The sequence below is a fragment of the Bubalus bubalis genome, chromosome 13 (assembly GCF_019923935.1).
Source record: "Bubalus bubalis isolate 160015118507 breed Murrah chromosome 13, NDDB_SH_1, whole genome shotgun sequence".
Lineage (NCBI taxonomy): Eukaryota > Metazoa > Chordata > Mammalia > Artiodactyla > Bovidae > Bubalus > Bubalus bubalis.
The window spans coordinates 32,900,066-32,921,290 of record NC_059169.1 but is presented as its reverse complement, the minus strand read 5'-3'; positions in this window follow the sequence as shown (position 1 = coordinate 32,921,290).

Below are 21,225 nucleotides of genomic sequence, written 5' to 3'. Positions count from 1 at the left end.
TTTTAACAGCATCATCTTTTAGGATTTGAAATAGCTCAGCTGGAATTCCATCACCTCCACTAGCTTTGTTCATAGTGATGTCCCCTTGACTTCATAATCCAGGATGCCTGGCTCTAGCTGAGTGATCACACAACTGTGATTATCTGGTCATTAAGACCTCTTTTGCATAGTTCTTCTGTGTATTCTTCCCACCTCTTAATATCTTCCGTTTCTGTTAGGTCCATACCATTTCTGTCCTATATTGTGCCCGTCTTTGTATGCAATGTTCCCTTGGTATTTCTAATTTTCTTGTAGATATCTCTAGTCTTACCCATTCTATTGTTTTCCTATATTTCTTTGCATTGATCACTTAGGAAGGCTTTCTTATGTCTCCTTGCTATTCCTTAGAACTCTATACAAATGGGTATGTGCTTAGTCACTTAGTTGTGTCCAGCTCTTTGCAACCCCATGGACTGTAGCCCACCAGGCTCCTCTGCCATGGGTATTCTCCAGGCAAGAATACTGGAGTGGATTGCCATGCCCTCCTCCAGGGGATCTTCCCAACCCAGGGACTGAACCCAGGTCTCCCACATTGCAGGTGTACCTTTCCTTTTCTCCTTTGCCTTTAGCTTCTCTTCTTTTCTAAGCTATTTGTAAGGTCTCCTCAGACAACCATTTTGCCTTTTTGCATTTCTTTTTCTTGGGGATGATCTTGATCTTTGCCTCCTGTACAATGTCATGAACCTGTGTCCATTGTTCTTCAGGCACTCTGTCTATTAGATCTAATCCCTTGAATCTATTTGTCACATCCACTCTATAATTGTAAGGGATTTGATTAGGTCATACCTGAATGGTCTAGTGGTTTTCCCTACTTTCTCCAATTTAAGTCTGAATTTGGCAATAAGGAATTCATGATCTGAGCCATAGTCAGCTCCTGGTCTTGCTTTCACTTACTGTATAGAGCTTCTCCATCTTTGGCTGCAAAGAATATAATCAATTTGATTTTGGTATTGGCCATCTGGTGATGTCCATGTGTAGAGTTGTCCCTTGTGTTTTTTGAAGTGGTGTTTGCTATGACCACTGTGTTCTCTTGGCAAATCTCTGTTAACCTTTGCCTGCTTCATTTTGTACTCCAAGACCAAATTTGCCTGTTACTCCAGGTATCTCTTGACTTCTTACTTTTGAACTCCAGTACCCTATGAAGCAAAGAACATTTTTTTGGCAGGGGTGGGGGTGGGGGTGTGTGTGTTAGTTATAGAAGGTTATTGCAATTAATCACTGAACAACTGTCAACAGTAGAATATTGGATCCCACCAAAAAAAGATAACCCACGTCCAAGGGCAAAGGAGAAGCCCCAACAAGGTGGTAGGAGGGGTGAAATTGTGTTTAGAATCAAGCCCCATGACTGCCAGAGACACTCAGAGGGCTCCAACAAAACCTTGTGTACACCAGGACTCGAGAACCCTACAAGAGACTGAGCTAAACCCACCTTTGTGTATTTGAGTGTCTCCTGCAGAGGCATGGATCAGCATTGGCCTGCCACGGGGACAGGGGCTCTGGCTGCAGTAGACCTGGGAGCCATGACCTATGAATCCCACCACAGAGCCACTGAGCAGACAATCCACAAACTGGAGAACAATTATATCAAAGAATTTCTTGCACCTTTGTGAAAGTTCTAGGGTACACAACTGATTTCTCAACCTGGGGATCTGGCAAAGAGACTGAGAACCCTCAGGGAATTTGACTTTGAAGGTCAGTGGGATTTGATTATAGAACTTCTTGTGTGCACCAGGATCCAGGAGAAAGGAGCAGTGACCCCACAAGAGACTGGGCCAGACTTCCCTGTGAGTATCCAGGAGTCTCTGGTAGAGATGTGGGTCAAGAGTGGCCTTGGATCACAGCCTTATCTAACTCAATAAAACTATGAGCCATGCCATGTAGGGCCACCTAAAATGAACAAGTCATGGTAGAGAGTTCTGACAAAACATGGTCCACTGGAGAAGAGCATGGCAAACCACTTCAGTATTCTTGCCTTGAGAACCCCATGAATTTGAGAAGGCCAAAAGATATGACACTGACAGATGAACTCCTCAGGTTGGTAGGTGCCCAATATGCTACTGCAGAAGAGTGGAGAAATAGCTCCAGAAAGAATGAATAGACTGAGCCAAAGTGAAAACAACACCCAGTTGTGGATATGCCTGGTGATGGAAGTTAAGTCCAATGCTGTAAAGAACAATATTGTATAGGAACCTGGAATGTTAGGTCCATGAATCAAGATAAATTGAAAGTGGTCAAACAGAGCATGTCAAAAGTGAACATCGACATTTTAGGAATCAGTGAACTAAAATGGACCAGAATGGGCAAATTTAACTCAGATAACCATGATATCTACTGTGGGCAAGAATCCCCTAGAAAAAATGAGTAGCCCTCATAGACAACAAAAGAGTCCAAAATGCAGTACTTGGGTGCAGTCTCAAAAACGACAGAATGATCTCTGTTCATTTCCAAGACAAATCATTCAGTATCACAGTAATCCAAGTCTATAACCCAACCAATAATGCCAAAGTATATCCATATGAAGAGCCAACTCCAATGGGAGGAAATAAACAGGTATGAGCCCTCAAGAAGAGGGAGTAAATGGAGGAAAGCAACTTGAAAAATACTTACTGATAAATTAGTAATTATTTACTAACTTACTAATACTGATTAGTATTTACATTACCTCTCTGGGTCAACACTTGAATTCACAAGGAAAACAAAACCACCATGAAGGAATTTAGTACTAAATAAGGGATTCATGCCTAAATGATCAATGCTCACAAAATAGAAGCTATTTTTGAGCTTCTCCAAGGACACAGATATTGAGATATATTAGCAAATAATTTGTGGACAAGGACAGTTTGCATTTCTCAGACAGCTTTGATAAAATATACACTTTTGAACAAGAATCTATAATGTATTTTGTCATATGCATTTTGCCAGGATGTGGAATTTTTATGCTTCCTGCAGGAGAAGGCAAAATCCACATACAATTAAAGCCCTGTTACTGCTGCTGCTAAGTGCCTTCAGTCATGTCCAACTCTTTTTGACCCTAAGGACAAGGGCCACCAGGCTCCTCTGTCCATGGAATTCTCCAGGAAAGAATACTGGAGTAGGTTACCATGCCCTCCTCAACTAAAGCCCTAAATTACCATATATTTTTTCCTAAATACTAATATTCCTTGAGATTATAATTCAATTCAATTCAGTTCAGTCATTCAGTTGTGTCCGACTCTTGGTGACCCCATGGACTGAAGCACACCATGCTTCCTTGTCCATCACTAATTCCCGGAGCTTGCTCAAACTCATGTCCATCAAGCCGGTGATGCCATCCAACCATCCCATTCTCTGTCATCCCCTTCTCCTCCTCTCTTCAATCGTCCCCAGCATCAGGGTCTTTTCCTATGAGTCAGTTTTTCACATCAGGTGGCCAAAGTATTGGAGTTTCAGCTTCAGCATCAGTCCTGCCAATATTCAGGACTGATTTCCTTTAGGATGGACTGGTTGGATCTCCTTGCTGTCCAAGGGATTTTCAAGATTCTTCTCCAACACCAGAGTTCAAAAGCATCAATTCTTCAGTGTTCTGCTTTCTTTATAGTCCAACACTCACATCCATACATGACTACTGGAAAAACCATAGCTTTGACTAGATGGATCTTTGTCAGCAAAGTAATGTCTCTGCTTTTTAATATGCTATCTAGGTTGGTCATAGCTTTTCTTCCAAGGAGCAAGTGTCTTTTAATTTCATGGCTGCAGTCACCATCTGCAGTGATTTTGTAGCCCAAGAAAATAAATTCTTTCACTGTTTCCATTGTTTCCCCATTTACAGGCCATGCAGTGATGGGACTGGATGGCATGATCTTAGTTTTCTGAATGTTGAGCTTTAAGCCAACTTTTCACTCTCCTCTTTCAGTTTCATCAAGAGGCTGTTCAGTTCCTCTTCACTTTCTTCCATAAGGGTGATGTCATCTGCATATCTGAGGTTATTGATATTTCTCCCTGCAATCTTGATTCCAGCTTGTGCTTCATCCAGCCCAGAATTTCGCATGATGTACTCTGCATATAATTTAAACAAGCAGGGAGACAATATACAGCCTTGATGTATTCCTTTTCCATTTTGGAACCAGTCTGTTGTTCCATGTCTGGTTCCAACTGTTGTTTCTTTACCTGCATACATATTTCTCAGGAGGCAGGTAGGGTGGTCTGGTATTCCCATCTCTTGAAGAATTTTCCACAGTTCGCTGTGATCTACGAAGTTAAAGGCTCTGGTGTAATCAATAAAGCAGTAGATGTTTTTCTGTTATATTCTTGCCTTTTATATGATCCAACAGATGTTGGCAATTTGATCTCTGGTTCCTCTGCCTTTTCTACATCCATCTTGAACATCTTGAAGTTCACAGTTCACGTACTGTTGAAGCCTTCCTTGGAGAATTTTGAGCATTACTTTGCCAGCATGTGAGATGAGTGCATACTATAATTAGGAGAGCACATTCTTTTTGCAGCTCTAGCTAGCCAAGAATGGACTCTATGGCATAGAATTAATTAGTTATTCCATGTCTCCCATTACCTAGTGGCCACATGGAATGACTAACAGCTTCCTAACAGTAACTTTTACAGACTAGTTGATCCACCCCACTTCTGATATTTATACTCTGAACATTAATATAATCTGCAAAGGTCCTTGTGAGTTGGTCAAGTTTTTTTTTTTTTTTTTCCTAGTGTAGTAGGGAGAAGCGATGAAAATAGTTCTAGCTGATGTATTTCCACAGATACATCCCCATAGACCTAAAATTTCCATATCTTATCTCTGTGTACTCATCTCTACTTTCTGCTCCCAAAGTGGCCACAGTGAATGGCCCAGGAGGTTCCATTGTTTACAATGAGGATGGCTTGATGAATGCAAATTTTAATTAACCTTTTTCATTTTTCAGAATGGTACCTTCGTGGCTCTCCTACTGTAGGTACAAGTTGAACATCAGTAATAACTGGAGTATTTGTACATTTTGTTAAATTTCTATTCTGAAAGAAGAAATTATTCTCCCATTTCTTCTTCCTTTTCAATGGAGTTCATGTGCCATGAAGTCACCCCTATTCATTTTCAGGAACATTCTTTGTTGCTCCAAGAAAAGGATACAGGTATGCTAATCCCTAGCAGGAATGGTAAAATTCTGGTGGCCAGGAATGGACAGGTCTTAGTCACTAAAGAAAGAAGGAAGTTCACTAGGGAAGAGGGTGTTTACATCGAATAATTCTATTTTTCTTATTTCATACAACATGAATAGGTAGACATTCTTGAACAGCCTGTGCAAATTGCAACATGATTTTCTTGAAATGTTATTACTAGCATAATATGACTCAAAAAGATATCTTCTTTAAGAAGATAAATGTTCCAGATAAGGCTTTAAGAATCCTCTCTTTCTGAAATTAACAGAAGACCTTGTTGCCTATCTTGGTGCTCTTCCTGATCATATAAACTGTATCGAACTCTGTCTTCTCTGGCAGAGTAAGACTCATTTTCTCCTCTTATCTCCCAGGTAATTGGGCTTCTAAGACTATGAACAATTGGTAAAGATCTCATTTAGAGTCATGGCCATGAGGTTTCCCTACCCACCACACCATCTTACTTAAGAATTTCAAATCTTCCAGCTGATATCAATAACATCAATATATACTTTCCCTAAGTTGCAATGTCTCCTCAAGGTCATTACCTGGGATTAGTGGTCTCTTTTTTTTTTTTTTTCCTGTAGGAATCTCTTCATAGTACAACTTTCTCAGCTTCCACTGCAAACTACTCTATTGAATGCTTTGGGAGTCTAAAATAATTCTATGCACTCTGGTTTACTTCACTTAGACACTCTCAGTCTAATGATCACCATTGTATTTTATTTACAGTGTGGATGACTGTACCCCTTGGAAAATCTGCACTAAAACCTAAAGAACATAACACTTTTTATATGGGATGACTGTGGAGAGAACTTCGAAGATAAGATTCTGTAATTGATTATCTGCCCTAATTGGTAGAATGGTAGTCTATTCAAGGGGGAAAGATACCAAACTAAGTGACACAATGGAAATGAGAAATGTAAGCAAAGTGAAGGCAACTAGCTGATTATACTAGAACACTTTAAGGGAGAAAATGTCAGCACTACTTTGAAATTATTCAACTGAAATTGGCAGCAAAATAAGTTGTTGAGCTACCACTATGGAGTTCCAAATCCCTTAAGCATTCATAAAAAGTTTACATGTTGAGAGCCAGGGTTCTCTTGTTTCTATAAGATAAATCTCGAAATGTAGTTTTCTTTTCCTTATTTTTTATCTACTCCCTAAATATACTTTTGCAATTTTCTGTTGAGAATTTACACTCAAGGGTGAAAGTATGTTCAATTTAAGCTCTCCCTTCAGCAAAAATGGCTTAAATGATATTTCTTCCCACATGCTGCAATAATCTTTATGGCAGATAAATGGGAACTTCAATGTCTGAGCAAATGCAATATTCCAAGCATTTTGCATGTTAACTCACATAATTCTTCTGAACAAGTCTATGAGTTGAACATTATTTTATCCCAATTTTACACTTGAGGAAACTCACACTTACATAGGTTAAACAACTTGTTCAGAATTGAAACACCCAAAGAGAGTTTTAGAGTGAAATTGACTTGTTTGCTAAGCTAAGCCCAATGCCTCCTCCATCCTTATAGGCTGCTTTAACATTCATTCATCCAGATACTGTGTACTCTTGTATCTTCATGGACTGCTGTTCTATGTTTTACTCATTGCTTGCATATTATTATTATATCCTTTTTCCTAGTCCAGTGAATTTTAAGCAGAGTGATATGACACATTGATATGCCAATGTGAATAAAGTCCAACATGGAACTTCTGTTTCTGGCCAAGATGGAGTAACAGGAAAGATAATCTTACATATGAAGCCATAAAATAAATGGGCTAAGTAAATGAAATACAGGTATTTCCTGCTTTTCAAAAATTCACTTTATGCCACTTTTATGAAAAACTTACATTAGTACTTGTTGTGGAAAACTGAAGGAAATTTAAAGATTTTCATTTTTACATAACTAGGTTATTGCCCTTTTGCTTTATACCATTTCAGGTTACAAAAGGCTTCATTAAAAACATTCTATTTTCAGTTGTGGGGAGAGACCTGCAATGGTTTTCTACACACTACATCAAGAAAAACAAATAATATTTATCCATGAGAGATGGGAAGCAAACAGGTTGAACACTGTGAATGTCCCAGCTTACTGCCTTGAGAGAGTTACCAGACTGTGGAACAAGAGAAACAACCTCAATAAATACCAAGGATTGAGTTCATAGTCCAGGAAAATAAACATAGATAGGCAACAAACAGGAAAAAGAAGCACAAATATTTTAGAAAAATGTCCAGAAATATTCAGCAGAATAATGAATGGTACACACAAGAGACAATTATCCAAGACTGGGGCAACACTATTCAAAAAGATAAGAGTGCTTGCCACATACACAGTTCAGTTCAGTTACTCAGTCCAGTCCAACTCTTTGTGATCCCATGGACTGCAGCATGCCGTGCTTCCCTGTCCAACACCAACTCCTGGAGTTTACTCAAACTCATCCAACCATCTCATCCTCTGTTGTTCCCTTCTCCTCTAGCCTTCAATCTTTCCCAGCATCAGGGTTTTGTCAGATGAGTCCGTTATTCACATCAGGTGGCCAAAGTATTGGAGTTTCAGCTACAGCATCAGTCCATACAATAAACATTCAGCATTGATTTCCTTTAAGATGGACTGGTTGGATCTCCTTGCAGCCCAAGGGACTCTCAAGAGTCTTCTCCAACACCACAGTTCAAAAGCATCAATTCTTCGGTGCTCAGCTTTCTTTCTAGCCCAACACTCACATCCATACATGACTACTGGAAAAACCATAGCCTTGACTAGACGGACCTTTGTCAGCAAAGTAATGTCTCTGCTTTTTAATATGCTATCTAGGTTGGTCATAACTTTTCTTCCAAGGGGCAATTGTCTTTTAATTTCATGGCTGCAGTCACCATCTGCAGTGATTTTGGAGACCCTGAAATAAAGTCTCTCACTGTTTCCACTATTTCCCCATACACAGTATGGGGAATGCTTCATGTTTCAATTAGCCATACTGAAAAAATTTTATAAGTAATTGAGTAGAATTCTCATAAGTATCTTCAAAGGAGAATAATCAACACTATACTAAACACATCTTTGGTTATTCCTTAACAAATACTAATATCAGGACTACAGAGTGATGTTACTGTCTACAAGTAACTAGCCTAAAACCAGAACAAAGTTCAGAAATGTTTATTTAAATAAAAATATTCAGTACACAACTATGTAAAATTCACAATATCTTGCATCTGATTAAAAAGCATGAGACATGCAGAAACAGAATTTTACAACACAAGGATGAGAGACATCAATCAATCAAAATTGATCTACTGGTAACAGAGGTGTTAGAATGAGCAGCCAAGGATATTAAAACAATTTTTTCAAGTATATGCTATTTTTTTTTGTTAGGAGATAAATGTATGTCATGAAAGGAGGACCCAAATTTTGAAAAATGATAAAAAATAGACAAGATAATTTTGGTGGTACAAACAAACTTTATTTAACTGTAATTAAAAGGATAGTCTCCATTCAGATAACTGAAAAATGAGGCAGGAGGCAAGAAGCTTTTACAGTAAAGAACAAAGGAGAAACAAAGAAAATATCTGGTTAGGGCCACATAGCCACCTTGTTTGGGGTGAGAAGGTCCAGAGTGGTCTTGGTGTTTGGGATTTTGTTGACTGCATATAATGTATTTCTGGTGAAGTAGAACCTTTAGAGGGACATAAATGTTATCTAAGTTTTGCTTTGCTGAAATGGTATCCTAGGCAGAAGTGGCTCCATTTTGGGTCTAGAAATTTATTTCAGCAAAGATGAGAAGCAAATTAAACAAGATGAAAGCATACAATATAGGATCAAGAAGAGATATTTTGGAAGAAAAGGTTAGTGAACTTGAAAACAGTGTAACATTACTATATATATATATATATTTTTTTTAATGCAAGAAATAAAAAACTTAAAAGGATATATTGAGATGTGGGGCAAATTTAAGGAAAACAAAGCATGTGTAATTAGTTTCTAAAGAAGAGAGTAGAGCACAAGTACAATGAAAAAACTGAACCTGAAAACTTATTTGATATAGGTTTAAATACACAGAGGCTTCCCAGGTAGTGCTAGTGGCAAAGACCCATTTGCCAATGTAGGAGACACAGGAGACATGGGTTCAATCCATGGGTCAGGAAGGTCCTCTGGAGAAGGGCACAGCAACCCACTCCAGTACTCTTGCCTGGAGATTCCCATGGACAGAGGAGACTGGCAGGCTTCTGTCCATAGGTTCGCAAAGAGTTGGACATGACTGAAGCGACTTAGCAGAGCACATAAATACACAGATCCAAGTGTGCAACAACTCCAAGCATAAGACAGAAAAAGAAAACTACAAAAAGGCATATTCTAATCAAATTATCCAAAACCAGTGACACAGATAAAATCTTAATAGAATTCATGTAAAATGACATATATGGTGGGACAAAGGTACAGTTTATAGATTCATCGTTAGTAATAATTTATATGAAAAGACAGTGGAACTGCTTTATAAAGTATAAAAAAATCTGCCAACCCAGAATTCTATATCTGTAGAATATATCTTTAAAAATTAAAAAATAGACTATTGAGTTATACAAAACTGAAAGAATTTATCTTTAGCAGACTTCAAATACAATTATTATGACAGTTAATTCTTCATGCAGAAGAAATTATGGATCTATATGAATAAACAAAGACCACTGGAACTGCCAGTTATATGGATACTCATACAATAATGCTTTCACTTTATTAAATCTTATTGTAAGACATTAAACTTTAAACAAAAAATATATTTTTGTCAATTAAAATATGTAAAGATAACTGTAAGATAATGGCTTAGAAGGGTAAAAATGAAAGTGTGCTATTGTAGTTTTTATACATTATGTAACATTGTATAATGTCACACTGTACTGTATGTCAAAAATTCTTTACACCTGAGTTAACATAGCAAATAGTTGTAGCAATAAAAATGCCTCCAAATGAAATAATAAACACATATTAGTAAATAAAAGAAGTCAGCAAAAGAAAAATGATAAGCAGAAAATTATAGAAAAATAGAAAAATGGATAGGACCATGACAGAAGCAAACATAACTACATCAATCATATATAAATAATATAAACATCTGATTAGAAAGCTGAAATTTTTGAAATGGATTTTTAAAAAAGACTCAAGTATATAATGCCTTAAAGAAAGAGACTTTGAAAATAAAGACACAAATATATTATAAATAAAAGGATAAAGATAGACAGGCTAACAACAATCAAAAGAAGGATGGAGTAACTTTATTAATCTCAGAATAAAATAGATTTAAGATGAAAGATTAATTCAAGATGAGATTAGTTTAAAGATTAATTTAAGATGAGAGATTAATGAGTCAATTGAGCAAGAGGTATGACAATTCTAAAGTTTTTTTCAACTAATAATAAAAACAAATATCTGAAGTAACTATGTGCAAAGTAAATAAAATAACTTAAATTTACACATTGAAGAGATAAGAGAATTTGAAAATAGTTTGAACTAAATGAAAATAAAAACAAAATATTGAGCTGCTATTATATTAGTACTTATAGGTGAATGAGGAAAAATAAAAGGTCTCAAATGAATGACCTCATTTTTGAATATAATAAAATAAACACAACCTAGGTGTAGATTCGATGCAGGATACAGGATGCTTGGGGCTGGTACACGGGGATGACCCAGAAGGATGGTATGGGGAGGGAGGTGGGAGGGGGGTTCAGGATGGGGAACACATGTATACCTGTGGTGGATTCATGTTGATGTATGGCAAAATCAATACAATATTGTAAAGTAATTAGCCTTCAATTAAAATAAATAAATTTAAATTAAAAAAGGAAAAATAAGGAAAAGGAAAAATCGGCTAAATTAACAGAGAAGAAAAAAATCAATTAAATAGATAAAAAGAATAAATGGAACCAAAATCTGGTTCACTGAGATATTTATTAAATCAATAAAATTAATAATATGAGATGATAGCTTAATATATTATCGTCCATCAGAGAAAAAAAATTATACTAGGTATCATCAATATCTTATTCCAAAGTATTAATGTGAAACTCACAGACAAGATCACCAATCTGATCATTAATGGAACCAGTTTAAAGAGAGGTTTCCTGTACCTAGACTAGTGCTCACTCAATATATCCATGATGTAAACAGTTTTCACCATAAATCAAAGGACCATTTAAATGGTTCAATATAAAATAAAAGAAAATAAAATATAATTTTTATTAACACAGTGTCATAATCACCAAACTATTTTCCTAAAACATATGTTCATTCATTTGTATTATATTTAATTTATAAATACATAGAGAGGAAAACAAGAAAAAAACATACATTTGCAAGTATAAGGGGCTTCCCTGATAGCTCAGTTGGTAAAGAATCCGCCTGCAATGCAGATGACCCCAGTTCAATTCCTGTGCCGGGAAGATCCACTGGAGAAGGGATAGGCTACCCACTCCAGTATTCTTGGGCTTCCTTTGTGGCTTAGCTGGTAAACAATGTGTCTGCAATGCAGGAGACCTGGGTTCCCTTGGTTGGGAAGATCCCCTGGAAAAGAGAAAGGCTACCCACTCCAGTATTCTGGCCAGAAAAGTCCATGGGGTTGAAAAGAGTCAGACATGACTGAGCAACTTACACTTTCACTTTGCCAGTATAGATCAGATGGTAAATTAAAAATTTTATTTTCTATACAACATGCTAATGGGATTGAGGGTATACATTATATTTACAAAAGTATTATTTGTTTTTAATATGTGTAATGTGTGTACAAAAAGGATTTTTTTAGGGTGATAAAACTATTTTGTTCAATACTGGAATGGTAGATAAATAACAAGTTGGTTAAAACCCATATAACTATAAAGCACAGAAAATGAAAACAGATGAATACAAATTAATATATATATATATATATAAAAAGTTTGGAAATCCCAGGGTAGAATTCATAATTCACAAAGTTTGACTGTTTTAAAATGGATGAAACAACCTCATATATAAGAGTTCTGAGGGGAGGGGAGGTGCTGATATAAGTAACTTTGGATATTAGTGGGAAAGCAACTGTACATAACAGCTGCACTTTAGTTGATAGTTGTTTCTATGCATGTACAGGTTAATAATTCAGGCCTCACTATATATATATATATATATATATATATATATATATATATATACACAGTAACTAAAAAGTTTAGTAAATGGATGTCTAATGATTGGAATAAGGTTTCTCACTCATTATGAGACAGACAAGCAAGTGGAGAAGGCAGTAATTACTACCTTCTAAAATTACAAACAGTAGTATTTTAGAGTTGGGGATATAAGAATGGATTTATATTACCTTAATACACATATAGATGAATATTGAAATATTTATAAATAGGTATAATGCACAGATTTGTATACTTCATATATTGTGTTACTCTGTCAACTGAGAGTGCCTGGAAGCAAAGACACCTCAATAGTAATGAGCACACATAGAGCTCAGATCTTGGTTTCTAATACCATTATTCAGTAAAAAGGAATCAGAGCTCCTTGGAAAGATGGCTTAATCTTAAACTAGAAGAATTATACAAGACAAACATGAAGCATCTTGTATTGATAATAAGTAAAGAAGTACTCAAAAACAAGAAAGCAAAGAAACAAAGCCAACTCCTAAGTGGGGTATGTCAAAGGGAGTTAGAAGCAAAGAGGAATACTGGCCAGTGGCCAAACCTGAAAATAATTATAAGCAACAAAATAAATAAAATAGTATTGGATTTTAACCCTTACTATGAAGACAATACCTGTAAATCTATATTTATATAAATAAATGGTTGAATAAATAAATAAATCAGGGAGGATGGCAGATCTCCTGTGCTGAAGAATTTAAGTGATTCAATTAGTGCCTTTCTTCTTCCTTACTCACTCCACACTCTTATCTGAGTTGTGCATAGTGATTTTCTTTCAAAGATTATACCATGAAAAGGATGAAAAAAGTAACTTCACAGGAGGGAAACATTAAAAAGTATTTCAAGAGAATAATATTTTATATTTTAGGTAAGAATTTTGGTAATATTTACAGGTGAGAAGAAAAACACGGAGAGCAAAAGATGGATTTGAAATCTGTGCATAGAACAGGTAAGAAATGGCAGTGTTTCTCGAACTACTCAGGGTAAATGCAATTTTTACGTTTCATTCTCAGTATATTTATGTGATTTTAAAATTATTTTAAGTTTTTTATCTTTAAGTAGGTGAAAGATGGTTGGATGGCATCGCTGACTTGGTGGATATGTTTTTGGGCAAGCTCCGGAAGTTGGTGATGGACAGGGAAGCCTGGCATGCTGCAGTCCAAGCGGTTGCAAAGAGTCAGACATGACTGAGGGACTGAACTGAACTGAACTGAGGTGAAACAAAACAAATATAGGTGACTATTCTGTTAACACTGAATAGTTATGGGCCCTTAATTGACCAGTAACTAGTACACATGCACTCATACATATTCCATTTGAGCAGTACTAGATACCATGATCAGAGAAGGCAATGGCATACCACTCCAGTACTCTTGCTTGGAAAATCCCATGGATGAAGGAGCCTGGTAGGCTGCAGTCCATGGGGTCGCTAAGAGTCGCACATGACTGAGCGACTTCACTTTCACCTTTCACTTTCATGCATTGGAGAAGGAAATGGCAACCCACTCCGGTGTTCTTGCCTGGAGAATCCCGGGGATGGCAGAGCCTGGCGGGCTGCCGTCTATGGGGTCGCACAGAGTCGGACACGACTGAAGCGACTTAGCAGCAGCAGATACCATGATAAAGACAAGCTCATTTATATTGCTTTTCCTAATCTATATGAAACTTATTGACTATTAAAAATCAAATATTTTATTTGGAGTCACTCTCTTCTTTCATGATCATTATGTTAAATCTCTTATCATGTGCATTTTGCAACGATCAAGCAAAATAATCAAATAAGGTCACATACATAACTACTTTTACTTATTGATAATTGCTTATAGTTTATTGGCTTTCACCTGGACTTGATTATAAAGTTGACGTGAACAAGACTATGTCTTTACTGAGAATTATGTATTCTTAATACATTCTAACAGTTGAGTCTGAAATATCAATATCAGCTAACTTGTCTAGTGAAAGTGAAAGTCACTCAGTTGTGTCTGTTTCTTTGCTACTCCATGGACTATAGCCTGCCAGTCTCCTCTGTCCATGGAATTCTCCAGGGAAGAATACTGGAGTTGGTAGCCATTCCCTTCTCCAGGGGATCTTCCCAATCCAGGGATTGAACCCAGGTCTCATGCATTGCAGGCAGATTCTTTACCATCCGAGACTCCAGAGAAGCTATTGCATTATTTTAAATATCAATATGCTTTGCTTTTAATACATTTCTAGATCAAATTTTATGTGCTGTTATTGTAATATATTTTATGTATTTCCCTGATGCAGATGCATAATTATCTTATTTAACTTGGGTCTACTCTGAACAAATGTGAAAATCCATATGAACTTGTTTCACCATTTCAGCACTTACTTAAATTTGTCAAGTGGTATGTACTCCATTAATTCAGAGACACACTTTGTCAATTTGATTGCCTATCTTGTTGGTACAGCTGCTTGTTTTCATAATCCAATTGCATATTAGGGTATTTGAGTCTGTAGTTACATGACCAATCTTGTTTATTTGCTGATGATTCTCTGCTTTAATAATTGAAGTCATTAGTATGAAAATGTGTGTTTTCAAACACTATGATCTGTTGGCCAAACTGTGTGTTGGTACACTAATTAATATAATCTATATCAAAGTGCTTTAGTGAAAATGTAGTGTTATAAAATATCAGTTTTATGGCATATTTTGTAATGTAAATATATGAATCAGAATAAAATATATACTAATCAATATATGTTGAGATACATCCTTCATTAAAATAGAAATTTTTAGTCAAGGCAATCATTTCTCAGGATTCTTTTTTATTAATACAGCTAAGAATTCAGTGCAAAAGAATGTCTGCAGTGGCAATCTAGGAATACAATGATTCCATGGTAGTTTAAAACATATTTTCTTTTATTCATTCTAAACTGCCAGGCTCAGCATATCATCTTGTCTTCAAGCAAGTTACCTTATGTTCATTATGTGATGTAGCCACTGCTCTTCCAGGCATTGTAGCCTCATTCCTGACTGAGTGAAGAATGGGAATGGAAGCAAAGTAGGAAAGGGTAGAAAGTTTTCCTGCAAATACTTAGTTTTAATCTCTGAAAACTTGCCACTAACTGCAGTGAATGCTGGACAGCATGTAAATTTACTTTGTCTTTATATTTTAGAATAGGTTTCAATTTACAGAAAAATTTAGAAAATTGTACAGTGAGTTTTCATATACCCACTCTCCTAGTTTCCCCTTATATATAATACCTTACATTAGTAGGGAGCTCTCTAGTTTCTCAGTTGTGTCTGAATCTTTGAAGCCCCATGGACTGTAACCTGTCAGTTTCTTCTGTCCATGGAATTTTCTTTTTTTTTTTAATAATTAAAAAAATTTTTTTTTTATTTTTACACTTTACAATATTGCATTAGTTTTGCCAAATATCGAAATGAATCTGCCACAGGTATACCTGTGTTCCCCATCCTGAACCCTCCTCCCTCTTCACTCCACATACCCTCCCTCTGGGTCATCCCAGTGCACCAGCCGCAAGCATCCAGTATCGTGCATCGAACCTGGACTGGCGACTCATTTCATACATGATATTATACATGTTTCAATGCCATTCTCCCAAATCTCCCCACCCTCTCCCTCTCCCACAGAGTCCATAAGACTGATCTATACATCAGTGTCTCTTTTGCTGTCTCATACACAGGGTTATTGTTACCATCTTTCTAAATTCCATATATATGTGTTAGTATACTGTATTGGTGTTTTTCTTTCTGGCTTCCTTCACTCTGTATAATAGGTTCCAGTTTCATCCACCTCATTAGAACTGATTCAAATGTATTCTTTTTAATGGCTGAGTAATACTGCATTGTGTATATGTACCATAGCTTTCTTATCCATTCATCTGCTGATGGACATATAGGTTGCTTCCATGTCCTGGCTATTATAAACAGTGCTGCGATGAACATTGGGGTACACGTGTCTCTTTCCCTTCTGGTTTCCTCAGTGTGTATGCCCAGCAGTGGGATTGCTGGATCATAAGGCAGTTCTATTTCCAGCTTTTTAAGGAATCTCCACACTGTTCTCCATAGTGGCTGTACTAGTTTGCATTCCCACCAACAGTGTAAGAGGGTTCCCTTTTCTCCATAACCTCTCCAGCATTTATTGCTTGTAGACTTTTGGATCGCAGCCATTCTGACTGGCGTGAAACGGTACCTCATAGTTGTTTTGATTTGCATTTCTCTGATAATGAGTGATGTTGAGCATCTTTTCATGTGTTTGTTAGCCATCTGTATGTCTTCTTTGGAGAAATGTCTGTTTAGTTCTTTGGCCCATTTTTTGATTGGGCCATTTATTTTTCTGGAATTGAGCTGTAGGAGTTGCTTGTATATTTTTGAGATTAGTTGTTTGTCAGTTGCTTCATTTGCTATTATTCTCTCCCATTCTGAAGACTGTCTTTTCACCTTGCTAATAGTTTCCTTTGTTGTGCAGAAGCTTTTAAGTTTAATTAGGTTCCATCTGTTTATTTTTGCTTTTATTTCCAATATTCTGGGAGGTGGGTCCTAGAGGATCCTGCTGTGATTTATGTCGGAGAGTGTTTTGCCTATGTTCTCCTCTAGGAGTTTTATAGTTTCTTGTCTTACATTTAGATCTTTAATCCATTTTGAGTTTATTTTCGTATATGGTTAGAAAGTGTTCTAGTTTCATTCTTCTACAAGTGGTTGACCAGTTTTCCCAGCACCACTTGCTAAAGAGATTGTCTTTAATCCCTTGTATATTCTTGCCTCCTTTGTCAAAGATAAGGTGTCCATATGTGCGTGGATTTATCTCTGGGCTTTCTATTTTGTTCCATTGATCTATATTTCTGTCTTTGTGCCAGTACCATACTGTCTTGATAACTGTGGCTTTGTAGTAGAGCCTGAAGTCAGGTAGGTTGTTTCCTCCAGTTCCATTCTTCTTTCTCAAGATAGCTTTGTCTATTCGAGGTTTTTTGTATTTCCATACAAATTGTGAAATTATTTGTTCTAACTCTGTGAAGAATACCGTTGGTAGCTTGATAGGGATTGCATTGAATCTATAAATTGCTTTGGGTAGTATACTCATTTTCACTATATTGATTCTTCCAATCCATGAACATGGTATATTTCTCCATCTATTAGTGTCCTCTTTGATTTCTTTCACCAGTGTTTTATAGTTTTCTATATATAGGTCTTCAGTTTCTTTAGGTAGATATATTCCTAAGTATTTTATTCTTTCCGTTGCAATGGTGAATGGAATTGTTTCCTTAATTTCTCTTTCTGTTTTCTCATTATTAGTGTATAGGAATGCAAGGGATTTCTGTGTGTTGATGTTATATCCTGCAACTTTACTATAGTCATTGATTAGTTCTAGTAATTTTCTGGTGGAGTCTTTAGGGTTTTCTATGTAGAGGATCATGTCATCTGCAAACAGTGAGAGCTTTACTTCTTCTTTTCCAATTTGGATTCCTTTTATTTCTTTTTCTGCTCTGATTGCTGTGACCAAAACTTCCAAAACTATGTTGAATAGTAATGGTGAAAGTGGGCATTCTTGTCTTGCTCCTGACTTTAGAGGAAATGCTTTCAATTTTTCACCATTGAGGATAATGTTTGCTGTGGGTTTGTCATATATAGCTTTTATTATGTTGAGGTATGTTCCTTCTATTCCTGCTTTCTGGAAAGTTTTGATCATAAATCGATGTTGAATTTTGTCAAAGGCTTTCTCTGCATCTATTGAGATAATCATGTGGTTTTTATTTTTCAATTTGTTAATGTGCTGTATTACACTGATTGATTTGCGGATATTGAAGAATCCTTGCATCCCTGGGATAAAGCCCACTTGGTCATGGTGTATGATCTTTTTAATGTGTTGTTGGATTCTGATTGCTAGAATTTTGTTAAGGATTTTTGCATCTATGTTCATCAGTGATATTGGCGTGTAGCTTTCTTTTTCTGTGGCATCTTTGTCAGGTTTTGGTATTAGGGTGATGGTGGCCTCATAGAATGAGTTTGGAAGTTTACCTTCCTCTGCAATTTTCTGGAAGAGTTTGAGCAGGATAGGTGTTAGCTCTTCTCTAAATTTTTGGTAGATTCAGCTGTGAAGCCGTCTGGACCTGGGCTTTTGTTTGCTGGAAGATTTTTGATTACAGTTTCAATTTCCGTGCTTGTGATGGGTCTGTTAAGATTTTCTATTTCCTCCTGGTCGAGTTTTGGAAAGTTGTACTTTTCTAAGAATTTGTCCATTTCTTCCTCGTTGTCCATTTTATTGGCATATAATTGCTGATAGTAGTCTCTTATGATCCTTTGTATTTCCATGTTGTCTGTTGTGATCTCTTCATTTTCATTTCTAATTTTATTGATTTGATTTTTCTCCCTTTGTTTCTTGATGAGTCTGGCTAATGGTTTGTCAATTTTATTTATCCTTTCAAAGAACCAGCTTTTGGCTTTGTTGATTTTTGCTATGGTCTCTTTTGTTTCTTTTGCATTTATTTCTGCCCTAATTTTTAAGACTTCTTTCCTTCTACTAACCCTGGGGTTCTTCATTTCTTCCTTTTCTAGTTGCTTTAGGTGTAGGGTTAGGTTATTTATTTGACTTTTTTCTTGTTTCTTGAGGTGTGCCTGTATTGCTATGAACTTTCCCCTTAGGACTGCTTTTACCGTGTCCCATAGGTTTTGGGTTGTTGTGTTTTCATGTTCTTTCTTTTCTATGCAAATTTTGATTTCTTCTGTGATTTGTTGGTTATTCAGCAGCATGTTGTTCAGCCTCCATATGTTGGAATTTTTAATAGTTTTTCTCCTGTAATTGAGATCTAATCTTACTGCATTGTGGTCAGAAAAGATGCTTGGAATGATTTCTATTTTTTTGAATTTACCAAGGCTAGGTTTATGGCCCAGGATGTGATCTATCCTGGAGAAGGTTCCATGTGCACTTGAGAAAAAGGTGAAATTCATTGTTTGGGGATGAAATGTCCTATAGATATCAATTAGGTCTAACTGGTCTATTGTATCATTTAAAGTTTGTGTTTCCTTGTTAATTTTCTGTTTCTGTTTCTTGTTAATTTTCTGTTTTCTGTTTCTGTAAGCATTTGTCTTACATACTGCGGTGCTCCCCGTGTTGGGTGCATATATATTTATAATTGTTATATCTTCTTCTTGGATTGATCCTTTGATCATTATGTAGTGCCCATCTTTGTCTCTTTTCACAGCCTTTGTTTTAAAGTCTATTTTATCTGATATAAGTATTGCTACTCCTGCTTTCTTTTGGTCCCTATTTGCATGGAAAATCTTTTTCCAGCCCTTCACTTTCAGTCTGTATGTGTCCCTTGTTTTGAGGTGGGTCTCTTGTAGACAACATATGTAGGGGTCTTGTTTTTGTATCCATTCAGCCAGTCTTTGTCTTTTGGTTGGGGCATTCAACCCATTTACGTTTAAGGTAATTACTGATAAGTATGATCCCATTGCCATTTACTTTATTGTTTGGGGTTCAAATTTATACACCATTTTTGTGTTTCCTGTCTAGAGAATATCCTTTAGTATTTGTTGGAGAGCTGGTTTGATGGTGCTGAATTCTCTTAGCTTTTGCTTGTCTGAAAAGCTTTTGATTTCTCCTTCATACTTGAATGAGATCCTTGCTGGGTACAATAATCTGGGCTGTAGGTTATTTTCTTTCATCACTTTAAGTATGTCTTGCCATTCCCTCCTGGTTTGAAGAGTTTCTATTGAAAGATCAGCTGTTATCCTTATGGGAATTCCCTTGTGTGTTATTTGTTGTTTTTCCCTTGCTGCTTTTAATATTTGTTCTTTGTGTTTGATCTTTGTTAATTTGATTAATATGTGTCTTGGGGTGTTTTGCCTTGGGTTTATCCTGTTTGGGACTCTCTGGGTTTCTTGGACTTGGGTGATTATTTCCTTCCCCATTTTAGGGAAGTTTTCAACTATTATCTCTTCAAGTATTTTCTCATGGTCTTTCTTTTTGTCTTCTTCTTCTGGGACTCCTATGATTCGAATGTTGTAGCGTTTAATATTGTCCTGGAGGTCTCTGAGATTGTCCTCATTTCTTTTAATTCATTTTTCTTTTATCCTCTCTGATTCATTTATTTCTACCATTCTATCTTCTAATTCACTAATCCTATCTTCTGCCTCTGTTATTCTACTACTTGTTGCCTCCAGAATGTATTTAATTTCATTTATTGCATTATTCATTATATATTGATGCTCTTTTATTTCTTCTAGGTCCTTGTTAAACCTTTCTTGCATCTTCTCAAACTTTGTCTCCAGGTTATTTATCTGTGATTCCATTTTGATTTCAAGATTTTGGATCAATTTCACTATCATTATTCGGAATTCTTTATCAGGTAGATTCCCTATCTCTTCCTCTTTTGTTTGGTTTGGTGGGCATTTATCCTGTTCCTTTATCTGCTGGGTATTCCTCTGTCTCTTCATCTTGTTTAAATTGCTGAGTTTGGGGTGTCCTTTCTGTATTCTGGCAGTTTGTGGAGTTCTCTCTATTGTGGCATTTCCTTGCTGTGTGTGGGTTTGTACAGGTGGCTTGTCAAGGTTTCTTGGTTAGGGAAGCTTGTGTCAGTGTTCTGGTGGGTGGAGCTGTATTTCTTCTCTCTGGAGTGCAATGAAATGTCCAGTAATGAGTTATGGGATGTCTATGGTTTTGGGGTGACTTTGGGCTGCCTGTATCTTGGAGCTCAGGGCTGTGTTCCTTGTTGCTGGAGAATTTGCTTGGTATGTCTTGCCCTGAAACTTGTTGGCCCTTGTGTGGTGCTTGGTTTCAGTGTGGGTATGGAGGTATTTGATGAGCTCCTGTCAATTAATGTTCCTTGGAGTCAGGAGCTCCCTGGAGTCAGGGTTTGGACTTAAATCTCCTGCTTCCAGTTATTGG